Source organism: Rhincodon typus, chromosome 19 (genome assembly GCF_021869965.1).
Source record: "Rhincodon typus isolate 14 chromosome 19, sRhiTyp1.1, whole genome shotgun sequence".
Classification (NCBI taxonomy): domain Eukaryota; kingdom Metazoa; phylum Chordata; class Chondrichthyes; order Orectolobiformes; family Rhincodontidae; genus Rhincodon; species Rhincodon typus.
The window spans coordinates 53,464,513-53,478,990 of record NC_063350.1 but is presented as its reverse complement, the minus strand read 5'-3'; positions in this window follow the sequence as shown (position 1 = coordinate 53,478,990).

Sequence of the window (14,478 nt, the reverse complement as noted above, 5' to 3'; positions counted from 1 at the left end):
CTGTAGGGCACCGAGTCCCCAGAAATGTAGGCCTCAATGAGGCTTAAGCTTTGATTGAGTTAGCAATCAATGACTTTCCCCAGTTAAGCTTCAGTGTTAACTTTTCCTGACCTGTCACTAGCAGGAGGGCACATTGGTTGGCAAATGATAAAACTTCTGATGACGTAAAGCAGTTCTCTTTATTTGAAGATCTTTCAACCTTGTTTGTGAATCACCTTTGTCTCTTTTTTTACTGCCATCGTTGACAGCTATTTCTCTGACCCCAGTAATTTAAAAACAGTCATTACATTAAGTTCTCAGTTGTCTTAGTCTCATTTCTAGTGACACTGAGGGCCTCACTTGGAATCCCTATTCTGATCCCCGCCTCTGAAACCACGGGAAACTTCCTTTCTTCTGAACCTATGCATCTCTTCCCTTATTTTGCCATTGCTTTTGCAAGAACAATGTGTATAGGTCCACAGCACCTTTAATCATGAAATATCCCTTAGTCCTCTGTCTGTCCTCCTAAAAGCCAGCCCCAGCAGCTATGTATCTTTTCCATCTCTCTGCTTCATTAAAGGCCTGGCCTTAAACTCCACCAGGCTGTTCCCATGTTCTCTCCACCTGGAAATTCTACCATTCACTGGGGATGAGCTCAAATGGCAATTATGCTTTCCAGTCTGTGCTTGCATCTCCCCTTCAGTCAGTTCCCCCCGTGAGTTTACTGGAGTCACCCACATCAAACAGCGCCACCTAGCAGCAATTCAACTCAACACAATTCTAACTATGATCGAGATCCTTCTGAAAGAGACCCATCGTTATGCCCCTGTATAGACTATCCTCTGTAGGGAATCTCCCTTGTAGAAACTCACCCTAAAGATTTCCCCTAAAGAATAAGAAACAGAAGTAGGAATTGACCACTACATTCCTGCCCATTGCCCACATCCCTTGGTTCCCTGAGAGACCAAAAATCTCCCTATCCTAAATGTTGAGACCATCACTATTTTTCTTTTATTTTTCTCAATGTTGGTTTGGAATTGTGAGTTGAAGTTTGGAATTGCATTTTGAACTTTGAACAGGAGCTTGTTGTAATTAAGAGGTGAAAACAAGACGCTCACTGTTGGGAACTGGTCTGGAAAGATAACGCAGGTTAATTGCTGCTCTAAGGATGCTGCAGATGTTTTGGAACTGAGATGCTTAGGGACTGGCAGCTAGTTGGATGTTGAATCGGTCAATCAAGGGAGGACTGGTGCAATAGTACTTGTTTGGGAGGTTGGTAATTGAAGAACAGACGGATGCAAAAGGGGTGGGGGAGTTGCATTATTGATCGAAGAAAATGTTACAGCTACACTAAAACAGGATGTTGTAAAAAGACCAGCAGTTGGGCAGAGGACTCGGGCTTGCCTTATTAGTAAGAAATGAAATGAAATCAATAGCAAGAAACAACATAGAGTCAGATGATGTAGAATCTGTGTGGGTGGAGTTGAGGAACTGCAAAGGTTAAAAAAAAACCATCATGGGAGTTATGTACAGGCCTCCAAACAGTAGTCAGGATGCGGGGCAGAAGATACGCCAGGAGATAGAAAAGGCATATAAGAAAGGCAAGGTTACAGTGATCATGGGGAATTTCAATATGCAGGTGGACTGGGAAAGTCAAGTTGGTAGTGGATTGCAAGAAAAGGAATTTTTGGAATATCTACAAGATGGCTTTTTGGAGGAGCTTGAGGTAGAGCCCAATAGGGAACAGGCAATACTGGATTTAGTGTTGTGCAATGAAGCAGACTCGATAAGGGAGATTAAGGTGAATGAATCCTTAGGAGGCAGTGATCATATGATAGAATTTACTCCGTAATTTGAGAAAGACAGGAATCAGAGGTAACGGTATTATATTTGAATAAAGGCAACCACAGAGGCATGAGGGAAGAGCTCACTGAAATTGATTGGGAGAGGAGCCTAGCAGGAAAGACAGTGGAACAGCAATGGCGGGAGTTTCTGGGAGTAATTCAGGAGACAAAGCAAAAATTCATCCCTAGGAAAAAGAAGCATGGTACAAGGAGGATGAGGCAACCATGGCTGAAGAGGGAGGTCAGGGATAGCATAAAAGCAAATGAGAAAGCATATAATGTGGCGAAGGGCAGTGGGAAGCCAGAGGATTGGGAAGCCTACACAGACCAATGGAGGACAACTAAAAAAGAAATAAGGAGGGAGAAGATTAAATACGAGGGTGGGCCAGCCTGTAATATAAAGGAAGATTTTGAGTTTCTTTAGATGTATAAAGAGTAAAAGAGAGGCAAAAGTGGACATTGGGCTACTGGAAAATGACACTGGAGAAATAGTAATGAGGAACAAAGAAATGGCAGAGGAACTGAATAAGTACTTTGTGTCAGTCTTCACAGTGGAAGACACGAGTAACATTCCAAAAATTTAAGAGTGTTGGGGGCCAAAGATGAGTATGGTGGCCATCACCAAGGATAAGGTGCTAGAAAAAATGTAAGGTCTGAAGGTGGATAAATCACCAGGACCAGATGGACTACACCCCATAGTTGTGAAAGAGATAGCTGAAGAGATGGTGGAGGCGTTAGTGGTGATCTTCCAGGAATCACTGGAGTCAGGGAGGGTCCTAGAGGACTGGAAAATTGCTAATGTAACCACCCTATTTAAGAAGGGAGCAAGGTAAAAGATGGGACATTACAAGCCGATTAGCCTGACCTCGGTCATTGGTAAGATTTTGGCGTACATTGTGAAAGATGAGATTTCTGAATATTTGGAATTGCATGACAAAGTAGGGCAAAGTCAGCATGGTTTCATCAAGGGGATGTCATGCCTGACAAATCTGTTCAAATTCTTTGAGGACGTAGCGAGCTGGTTAGACCAAGGAAGCCAATGGGAGTTATCTACTTGGACTTCCAGAAGGCCTTTCTCAAGGTGCCACACAGGAGGCTGCTGAGTAAGATAAGGGCCCAAGGTGTTAGAGGCAAGGTACTAGCATGGATAGAAGATTGGCTCCCTGGCAGAAGGATGAGAGTGGGGATAAAAGGGTCTTTCTCAGGATGGCAGCCGGTGACAAGTGGTGTTCCACGAGGGTCAGTGTTGGGACCACAACTTTTCACTTTATATATTAATGATCTGGATGAAGGAACTGAGGGCATCCTGGCTAGGTTTGCTGGCAATACAAAGATAGGTAGAGGGACAGGTAGTATTGAGGAGGCAGGGAAGCTGCAAAAGGATTTGGCCAGGTTAGGAGAGTGGGCAAAGAAGTGGCAGATGGAATAGGCTATTTTCCTATGGGTGGAAAATTCAGAAATCTGAAGTGCAAAGGGACTTGGAAGTCCTAGTCAAGGATTCTCCTAAGGTAAACTTACAGGTTGAGTTGGTAGTTAGGAAGGCAAATACAATGTTGGCATTTATTTTGAGAGGATTAGAATATAAAAGCAGGGAAGTATTTCTGAGGCTTTAAAAGGCTCTGGTCAGACCACATTTAGAACATCGTGAGCAATTTTGGGCCCCATACCTCAGGAAGGATATGCTGGCCTTGGAGCATATCCAGAGGATGTTCATAAATGATCCAGGAATGAAAGGCTTAACATATGAGGTACATTTGAGGACTCTGGGTCTATACACAATGGAGTTTAGAAAGATGAAGGTGGGGCGTCTAATTGAAACTTACAGAATACTAAATGGCCTGGACACAGTGGACATTGGGAAGATGTTTCCATTAGCAGGAGAGACTAGGACTTGAGGGCACAACCTTAGAGTAAAAGGGAAGACCTTTTAGAATGGATTTAAGGAGAAACTTCTTCAGCTAGAGAGTGGTGAATCTATGGAACTCACTGCCACAGAAGGCTGAGGAGACCAGGTCATTGAGTATATTTAAGACAAAGATAGATAGGTTATTGATTGTCAAGGGGATCAAAGGTTATGGGGGAGAAAGTGGGCAAATGGGGTTGAGAAACTTATCAAACATGATTAAATGGCACAGCAGACATGATGGGCTGAATGGCCTAATTCCTGCTCCTATGTCTTATGGTCTTATCACCAGCCAATCACAGAGAATGTTGAAAAATAGAAAACAAAGAGTGAACAGGTGCTGATTTGTTGAAAGTTCTGAGACAACAAATAAGTAAAAGTCTCCAGAGATCTGTGGAAGCCCTTTATATTGACTTGTGACTGAGAAATTCAAGCAAGGTATACATTCCTATGTGCCTGTAATATAACCCATCATTAAAGGAATTCACCAAGGCCTGAAATATCAAACTGGCAAATTACAATGCTTTTAATTTTTTTTAGTTTATCCCTTAAATAAGTCTATCTCTCTGTCGGTGGGTGAGTGGGGCTTTATGATCAAAAAAGATTGGGCTTAGATTGTAGGTATTAGTTAGATTGCCTCGCAGTTTGTCTGTATTCTGCTGAAGTTAATTTCTGTTTAAGGCATAAACTTGTTGTCCAAGATCTGTTATTTATAAAGTCTGGTTAGGAATAATTGAGCAATTTTGAGGGTCATTGAAAGCTTTAATTTCACTGTGTTGCAAATCCAGTGATGGTGAGGTGGATTTGGCTTGTTACCTACCCCGTGCGTAACACATTATTAAATATACAGCAAACTTTGTTTGAACTGGCACCTCGTGAACTGGCACTCTTGATAAACCGGCAAAAAAAAAATTGAGTTAAACATATATACGCCTGCAATTCCGAAAGTGAGAAGGCTCTCTGCTGATAAGTTTTACTTAAGGCAAAATTGCACTATTATTTAAATGATTCATGCTGTAAACAAAATATAACTGTGATATATATAACCCCTGCATCACCTTTCAATTACTTAATGTGGTTTTACATTGATTATTTGGATCTCTTGATTATCCAGAATATTCGATCAACTGGCCCACTCCTCGTCCCCTAGGAGCCAGTTAAAAGAAGGTTTGCTGTACTTAATGATGAAACATCTGCAGCTCTCTGGGGTAGAGAATTCTAAAGGTTCACAACTCTTTTAGTGAAGAAGTTTCTCTTCATTTCAGTCCTAAAAGATTGGACCCTTATCCTGAGACGATGAGCCCAGGTTCTAGATTCTCCTTCTGGGGGAACATAACCTTCTAGTGTTGACCCCGGTATATATTTCAATGAAATCACCTTTCATGCTTCTCAACTCCACAGAATATCGACTCAATTTAGTCAACCTCTCATCACGGACAACCCTCTCCGGAGGCCAAAATTCACACAGCTTTCCAGATGTGATCATAGCAAAACCCTATATATTTGGAGCAAGGCTTCCCAGTACTCCAATCTCCTTGCAATAAAAGTCACACTGCCTTAACCTGTGGTTTGCCACCTCTCCCTGTCCTCCTCAGAACTTAAACTCCCACCTAGTGTTATACAATTGGCTAGACAGGCTCTTTCCTATAGAAATTCTTTCCGATAGACCCTTCCTGCGGAGACAGCCCTGTATTAAGACCATCCCCTATTGAGACACTTTCTCTTCAATCTGTGCTACAATATATCCTTTCTGAGGGACTGTGCTCAGAGCTGCAGTTACACCAGATATAACATACATTGCAGCCCCTTCTATTCCTGCCCGTGATAAGGGCTAATGTTCTGTTAGATATTTCGATATTCTTTTAAACCTGTTTATTAGCTTCTAGTGATCTCTGTATTGGTACCTTGAATTCTCTCAGCTCATCTCCAGTTCACAACATCTCAATATTTAGAAAATACTGGGTTTAGCTGTGTCAGCGTAGCATTGAGTCATTCCAACTGATCCTGAATTTCCTATGCTAAGACTGCGTAAAAATCAGACAGAATTCTTTATCCAGGGATCCCTATTTTTTTTTTTTTATTTACCCTATTTTTCTAATCAACTGCTCAGGGATGTTATTACACACCTCTGCAGCAGGTAGGACTTGAAACTGGGTCTCTCAGTTCAGGGATAAGGACACTTTCACAGTGCCTCAAGAGGGTCCCTTCTTCAGTTGTTTCTTGTTTTTTTTATTTAACCTATTTTCCTAACCAACCTGTTCAAAGATGTTGTTACACACCTCTTTGAGTCATAGAGCTGTACAGCAGGGAAACAGACCTTTCAGTCCAACTCGTCTACGCTGGCTCGATATCCTAAATTAATCTAGTCCCCATTTGCCAGCATTTGGCCCATATCCTTCTAAACCCTTTCTGTTCATATACCCATCCAGATGCCTTTTAAATGTAATTATTTTACCAGCTGCCACCACTTCCTCTGGTAGCTTGTTCTATACAGGCACCACCCTCTGCATGAAAAAGTTGCCCCTTAGGTCCCTATTGAATAGTTCCCCTCTTACCTTAAACCTATGCCCTCTAGTTTTGGACTCAATTACCCCAGCGAAAAGACGTTGACTATTCATCCAATCTATGCCCCTTATGATTTTATAAACCTCTATAAGGTCACCCCTCAGCCTCCGAAGCTCTGGGAAAAATAGCCCTAGCCCTAGTCAGCCTCTCCCTATAGCTCAAACCCTCCAATCCTAGCAACATCATTGTAAATCTTTTCTGAACCCTTTCAAGTTTCACAACATCTTTCCTATACCAGGGAGACCCGAATTGAATGCAGTATTCCAAAAGTGGCCTAACCAATGTCATGTGCAGCCACAACATGACCTCCCGACTCCTATACTCAATCCATGGACCAATAAAGGCAAGCATACCAAACGCCTTCTTCACTATCCTGTCTACCTGCAACTCCACTTTCAAGGAACTATGAACCTGCACTCCAAGGTCTCTTTGTTCAGCAATACTTTCCAGGTCCTTACCATTAAACATATAAGTCCTGCCCTGATTTGCCTTTCCAAAATGCAGCATCTCACATTTATCTAAATTAAACTCCATCTGCCTCATCTCAGCCCACCTGATCAAGGTCCTGTTGTATTCCGAAGTAATCTTCTTCACTGTCATCTACACCTCCAACTTTGGTGTCATCTGCAAACTTACAAACCATACCTCCTATGTTCACATCCAAACCATTTATATAAATGACAAAATGCAGTGGACCCAGCACCAATCCTTGTGGCACACTACTGGTCACAGGCCTTCAGTCTGAAAAGCAAACCTCCACCACCACCCTCTATCTTCTACCTTCAGCCAGTTCTGTATCCAAATGGCTAGTTCTCCCTGTATTCCATTTGATCTAGCCTTACTAATCAGTCTACCATGAGGAACCTTGTCGAATGCCTTAGTAAATATACATCACATCCACCACTCTGCCTTCATCAATCCTCTTCTTTACTTCTTCAAAAAAACTCTTATCAAGTTAGTGAGACACGATTTCCCACGCAGAAAGCCATGTTGACTATTATTAATCAGCCCTTCCCTTTCCATATACGTGTAAACCCGGTCCCTCAGGATCCTTTCCAACAATTTACCCACTGCTGATGTCAAGCTCACCGGTCTATAGTTCCCTGGCTTTTCCTCACTGCCTTCCCAAGTAGCACCACATTAGCCAACCTCCAGTCTCCTGGCACCTCACCTGTGGCTATCAATGATACAAATATCTCAGCAAGGGGCCTTGCAATCATTTCCCTAGCTTCTTACAACTTTCTGGGATATACCTGATCAGGTCCCAGGGATTTATCCACCTTTAATGTGTTTTAAGACATCCAGCACCTAGTCTTCTGTAATATGGACACTTTTCAAGATATCACTATTTATTTCATATCCTTCTCCACCATGACTGCTGATGCAAAATATTCATTTATAATCTCCCCCATCTCCTGCAGTTCCACACATAGGTGGCCTTGCTGATCTTTAAGGGGCCCTATTCTCTCCCTAGTTACTCTTTTGTCCTTATTATATTTGGAGAATCTCTTTGGATTTTCCTTAACCTATTTGCCAAAGCTACCTCATGTCCCCTTTTGCCCTCCTGATTTCTCTCTTATATATAATCCTACTGCCTTTATACTCTTCTAGGGATTCACTTGATCCCTGCTGTCTATACCTGACATATGTTTCCTTTATATTCTTGACCAAAACCTCAATGTCTCTGGTCATCCAGCATCCCTACACCTAGCAGTCTTGCCCTTCGCCCTAACAGGAGCATTCTGTCTCTGGACCCTCACTATTTCATTTTTGAAGGCTTCCCATTTTCCAGGCATCCCTTTACCTGCGAACATTCGCCCCCAATCAACTTTAGAGAGTTCTTGCCTAATACCATCAACATTGGCCATCCTCCAATTTGGAACTTTACCTTTTAGATCTGGTCTATCCTTTTCCATCACTATTTTAAACTAATAGAATGATGGTCACTGGACACAAAGTACTTCCCCACTGACACCTCAGTCACCTGCCCTGCCTTATTTCCCAAGAGAAGGTCACGTTTTGCTCCTTCTCTAGTAGGTACATCCACATACTGAATCAGAATATTTTCTTGTACACACTTGACAAATTCCTCTCCACACAAGCCCTTAACACTATGGCAGTCCCAGTCTGTGTTTGGAAAGTTAAAACCCCCACCATAACCACCCTATTATTCTTACAAGATAACTGAGATCTCCTTACAAGTTTGCTTCTCAATTTCCTGCTGACTACAGGGAGGGTGGGATTCTATAGTACAATCCGAATAAGGTGATCATCCCTTTCTTATTTCTCAATTCCACCCAAAGAGCTTCCCTGGACGCACGCCCAGGAATATCCTCCCTAAGTATGATGTTATCCCTAATCAAAAACGCAACTCCCCTACTCTCTTGCCCCCTTTCTATCCTTCCTATAGCATCTGTACCCTGCAACATTAAGCTGCCAGTCCTGTCTATCCCTAAGCAATGTTTCAAAATTGCTATGATATCCCAGTCCTATGTTCCCAACCATGCCCTGAGTTCATCTACCCTACCTGTTAGGACTCTAGCATTGAAATAAATGCTGACTGTTTGACTTGCTCCTTTTCCAAACTGCAGCAGTTTCAAACTTTTACCTCACTATCTCCCTGGTCCCATCCCTCCCTTACTAGGTTAAATCCTCCTGAGCAGCTCTAGCAAATCTCCCCGCCAGTATATTAATCTCCTTCCAATTCAGGTGCAATCTGTCCTTATACAGGTCACTTCTACACCGGAAAAGATTCCAATGAACAAAAAATGTGAATCCTTCTCCCCTGCACCAGCTCCTCAGCCACACAATCATCTGCTGTATCCTCCTATTCCTACTGTCACCAGCTTGTGGCTACCTTCTTAAATAATGATCATAGCAGGACTCGAACCTGCAATCTTAGAATGGATTAGAATGGTAATTTATTTATTGTCACTTGTATTTAGGAAAATACAGTGAATAGTGTTTAAATTCCCGTGCCATTTTAATTACAGAAAATATAAGAAAGAAATAATTTAGACAAAGTTCATCTTTTATTCCCTTCACATCTCTTGGGTTTCTGAAGGTGCTCTGGGATGTCGCTGCAAAAGCTACTGGTGAGGCTGCCATAGCAGGGAGGAACGGACCGGGCTCACCATGTGTAGCCTCTGCTGAACTGCTGCCATGGCCAGACAAAACAGACTGGATCCACAACGCTACTGCTGCTGCAACAGCCCCTAGCAACTGTCTTCAACCACCATAGCTGCAGAAAGAAGATAAGATGAAGTTTGATATGGAAGATAAATGAAGAAATTTAAAAAAAGGATGCGGCTAGCCTGGTGATCGGGAACGGAGGGCCTCAGAAGCCTGAACACATCCCTGCCTTCCGCTGCTGCCATCTTGAAGTCAATCTTCTGATAGCATCCAAATTAATACCAAAGTCAGACACTTTATCCCTTAGGCCATGTGACCGATTCATATGCATCACTTTAAAATACAAGTGAATGTGAAACATGTGTATCAAAAATGTGGGTTATTGGTCATGCTATTATTTCTTTTGAAGATAACTGTGGTCCCAAATTTGACCAAAACATTACTAAGTTGATAAATTTGTTATTATTGTATGTGATTGTGTAATGTAGCCCGTGTGACTTTTACATGTTTTTAATATCCTTTGTAAGCTCAGATTTATTGGATTTTGAAGTATGGATTTTTCTATGTGTCTGAAGGAATTAATAACTAATGTGAGTGTTTCTGTAGCCATGGTGATTTAAAAGAAACGTTTGTGAGGTTGGTTTCATCTTATTTACTTTAGGAGGATTTATGACCTAACAAGATAAACAATTGTGTCTCAAATTTTGATAGAAATTTCTGTAATTGGTTTCTAAAATAAAAATACAAAAATTACACTATCTTGTCTCTCCTTGTAGAGAAGTAACAAAGAAATTGAAGATAGCTAGCTTTTCTCACTCACCACCTACCTATAAGCTATTATCTGTAAGACCAGGGGAGTGAATAATTAGTGTGCTTACAGACCTGTGTCTGCAGTAAATAATTGATGGGACTTGGAATGAAGACGATTGGAGATCAGAAGGACTCAGAAGAAGCAAGCACCTCAGTGAATCTGTGGGCTGGTGCTACTGAACTATGTTTTTTTCCTCCATGAATGACATCTTTTTATCTGTCTATATATGTGTAGTGCCTTAAGAAGGGGTAGAGTTAAAGTTAGAATTCTAAGATAATAATTTATATTTTGCTTGCCTGTGGTTAGAATGGATTTATTTGCAATAAGCAGTAGTCTCCTGTTAAGTACAGATGCCTGGTCATTGTAATTTGTTAATTCTAGTTAAACTTGAGAAGGTGCAGAAAAGATTTACAAGGACGTTGCTGGGACTTGAGGGCTTGACCTATAGGGAGAGGCTGAATAGGCTGAGGCATTTTTCCCTGAAGCGTCGGAGACTGAGGGGTGACATTATAGACGTTTATAAAATCATGAGGGGCATGGATAGGGTAAATAGCCAAGAACTTTTTCTTGGGTGGGGTAGTCCAAAAATGGGACATAGGTTTCAGGTGAGAGGGGAAAGATTTAAAAAGAACCTGAGGGCATCTGAATAGAAAGGTTTTTGAGGGATATGGGCCAAAGGCTGGCAAATGGGACTAGGTCAGATTGGGATGTCTGGTCTGTGTGGATGAGTTGGACCGAAGAGTCTGTTTCTGTGCTGTATAAGTCTATGATTCTAGTTTGTCAGGCAGGTGAATTGGGGATTTTCAGTAATTTGATGAACAGTTGTGATGACCCTAGGTAGTGACTTTCCCCAGTGGGTTGTGACAAGCTGTATTCTTAACGTTTCACGCACTGAGGAAAATCACCATATGAAAGATGACTGGTGGAGGCTTTAACCTGAAGGTCACTATTCTTCAAATGAGGTTGGAAAAGCAGGGCTGTCATGGTAGCCTCAGCCAGACTGGGAATTGAACCCCAGCTGTTGGTTCCATTCTGTCCCATTAACCCACCATCCAAACAACTGAGCTAACCAACACCCAGTTAATGCACTATGACATGCAGACCCCTCTGCAATCTCCCACCATTTAAACAATATGTTCTTAGTCTTCCTGACGAAATGGATAACTTCACATTTTCCCACATTATACTTCGGTTGCCAAATCTTTGCTCACTCATTTAACCTACCTATATCCATTGGTAGCCTCACATGTTCTCTTTACAACTTGGTTTCTCACATATCCAAAGTGCCATCGGCAAATTTAGCAACCATACCTTCATCCAATTTATTTATATAAATTGTAAACAGTTGAGGCAACAGCACTGATCCCTGTGGCATACTAATTTATCTGGCAAACCTGAAAAAGACCCATTTATGTCAACTTGTTCCCCTTATCCATATCACGTTATTTCCTCCAAAACTCCAATAAATTGGTTAAACATGATTTTCCTTTCACAATATTATATTGACTCCTCCTGATTACATTAAACTTTTCTTAGTGCCCTGTTATAAGGTCTTTAATAAGAACTTCTATCATCTTTTTATGACAGATATTAAGCTACCTGGCCTGTAGTTTCCTGCTTTCTATCTCCCTCCAATTTTGAATAAACATTCATTTTCTTTTCAACCTAATGGAATCTTCCATGAATCTAAAGAATTTTGGAAAATTAAAACCAATGTATCAACTATCTTGTTAGCCACTTACTTTAAGACCGTAACATGAAGACCACAAGGATCAGGGGCTTATCAGCTTGCAGCTCCCAACATTTGATCAATATGACTCCCTGGTGATGTCATTTTCTTCAAGGTCCCCCCTCCCTGCCCTTTCCTGATTTACAGCTATTTCTGGATTGTTACGTGTATCCTGTATAGTGAAGGCCAATGTAAAATACCTATTTATCTGCTATCTCCTTATTTTCCGTAATTCATGTCCCAGACCCACTTTCTATAGGACCAATGCTCTTTTAAATCACCACGGCTACAGAAACACTCAAAGAAAATCTATAGACATTGTTTTAATATTTCTGGTTATGTTCCTCTCGTAGTCTAATTTGCCCTTCTCATTAATTTTTTAAGTCACTATTGCTTTTAAATTCTGACAAATTTTCTGATCTGCCATCCCACTTTGTAAAAAAAATGCTTTTTGAAAAATAAGTTTTATACTATTTGTAACCTTCTGAGTTAACCACAGATAGTGGGTCTTCTGCTCAGAATTATCCGTTTTGTTGGAATGTCTCCATCCTGTATATTCTGAAATATCCTCTTAAATGTCTGCCACTGCATCTCTATTGACTAATCCCTAAACCCACATTGCCAGTTCATTTTAGCTCTGCTTTCCTGCCCTCATGATTGATCATATTTAAAATTAAAATACCAGCCTTGGACCCACTATTTTTTCATTCAAAATGAATGTAGATTCAATCATATAGTGGGCAGAGTTATCTGGGTAGACCATCCTATCCTATCTCATTGCATTGTAACAGGTCTGATAAAGCCTGTTTTCCACTTGGCTTCAGAACATATTGTTGTAAGCATCTATCCCAAACACATTTTGAAAACTATCTATTCAGAGATAGAGGGAACTGCCGATGCTGGAGAATCAGAGATAACACGGTGTGGAGCTAGATGAACACAGCAGGCCAAGCAGCATCAGAGGAGCATTTTCTGAAGAAGGGTCCAGACCCGAAACGTCAGCTTTCCTGCTCCCCTGATGCTGCTCGGCCTGCTGTGTTCATCCAGCTCTACACCTTGTTATCTCTTGAAAAGTCATCTATCTGATTTTACCAGTCTACACATAGATTAAAATACCACTTGATTATCACCATACCTTTCTGACAAGCTCTCATCATGACTTCCCTTATACTGCATCTTACCGCGTGGCATTCATGATTTCTCCTGTCTTCCCAAACTACATCTAAATCCTGATTTCCTGGATGTAGGTAACCCTTTTCCATTGTGTTAATACCATCAATAGTCAACAGGACCATGCCTCCACTTTGTCTGAGCCCCTATTCTCCATAAATGCCCTGTACCCTTTAATATTCAGATCCTGATGTATGTTTTCTTGCATAATGACAATCAGATTATACATATTTATGTCTAATTGTGCAATCAGTTCCATTTTTTTGAATATCAAATTCAGAGCCTTTAGTTAGTTCTTTTACTATCTTTGTAACTCCTAGTCTAATCTATTGATTTAGTCTTGTACCCTCCTAAGCCTTCCTGTCAGTCTGTTTATGATTTCCCACATTTATACATTTCTTTGATTAATCACATTCCCCCAAATCTGATCCTTTGCTGCCACTATTTTGTTTAAAGTTTTCTCGGCTTCCCTAGTTTTGTAATTTACAGCATGGCCCAGCATGGTTCAGGGGTTGACCGTGTCAAAGGTCACAGTCCTCATTTCCCCCAGTACAGGTGCCAGGGCTCCAAGAACAGGAACCCACTTCAACCGCCCGGTCTTCGAGCCATCATTCATTTCTCTAATTTGATTTGATTTGATTTATTATTGTCACATGTACCTAGGTACAGTAAAAAGTTTTGTTTTGCGGTCAGTACAGGAAATCATACCATACAAAGTGCATAAGGGTAACAGATCAGAGAGAGGAATATAATGTTATGACTGCAGAGAAGATGCACAGAATGAGATCAACATAAGTCCCGGAACAGCGACCGAAGCAGTGCTGGGTGGAGGCTGGTGCTGGGGAAGCAGTGCTGGGTGGAGGCTGGCGCAGGGGGGTGCAGTTCTGGGTGGAGGCTGGCGTCGGGGGTTGCAGTGCTGGAACTTACCTTTGAGCAGATGAGAGCCAGTACAGAGCGGACTGGAGACTTGGAGCCAAGCAGGGACAGTTGTTGGGGTCTGGTGCGGGCAGTCAGACCACACGGAGAAGCCCCTGCACTGAGCTCCTGCAATGTAATGTTTATTTAGATTTTTTTTTATCTGACTGTAATTTCAATACTTTAACTATGTCTTATTTCTAACTTATTCTTTAAACAACGTAAAGTAACACAACTACTTTTCTTTTTGTTTCTGTTTTGTATCTGAGATTTGTACCTAGGTGCTTGTACCTAAGATGGCACCATAAGAACGAACATTGTAAAATTTTTCACTGTACTCCTACACTTCTGTACTGGAGTACATGTGACAATAAAGGATATTCTATTCTATTCTAGTCATCCAGAAGTTATAACCTTAGAGATTCTGCTT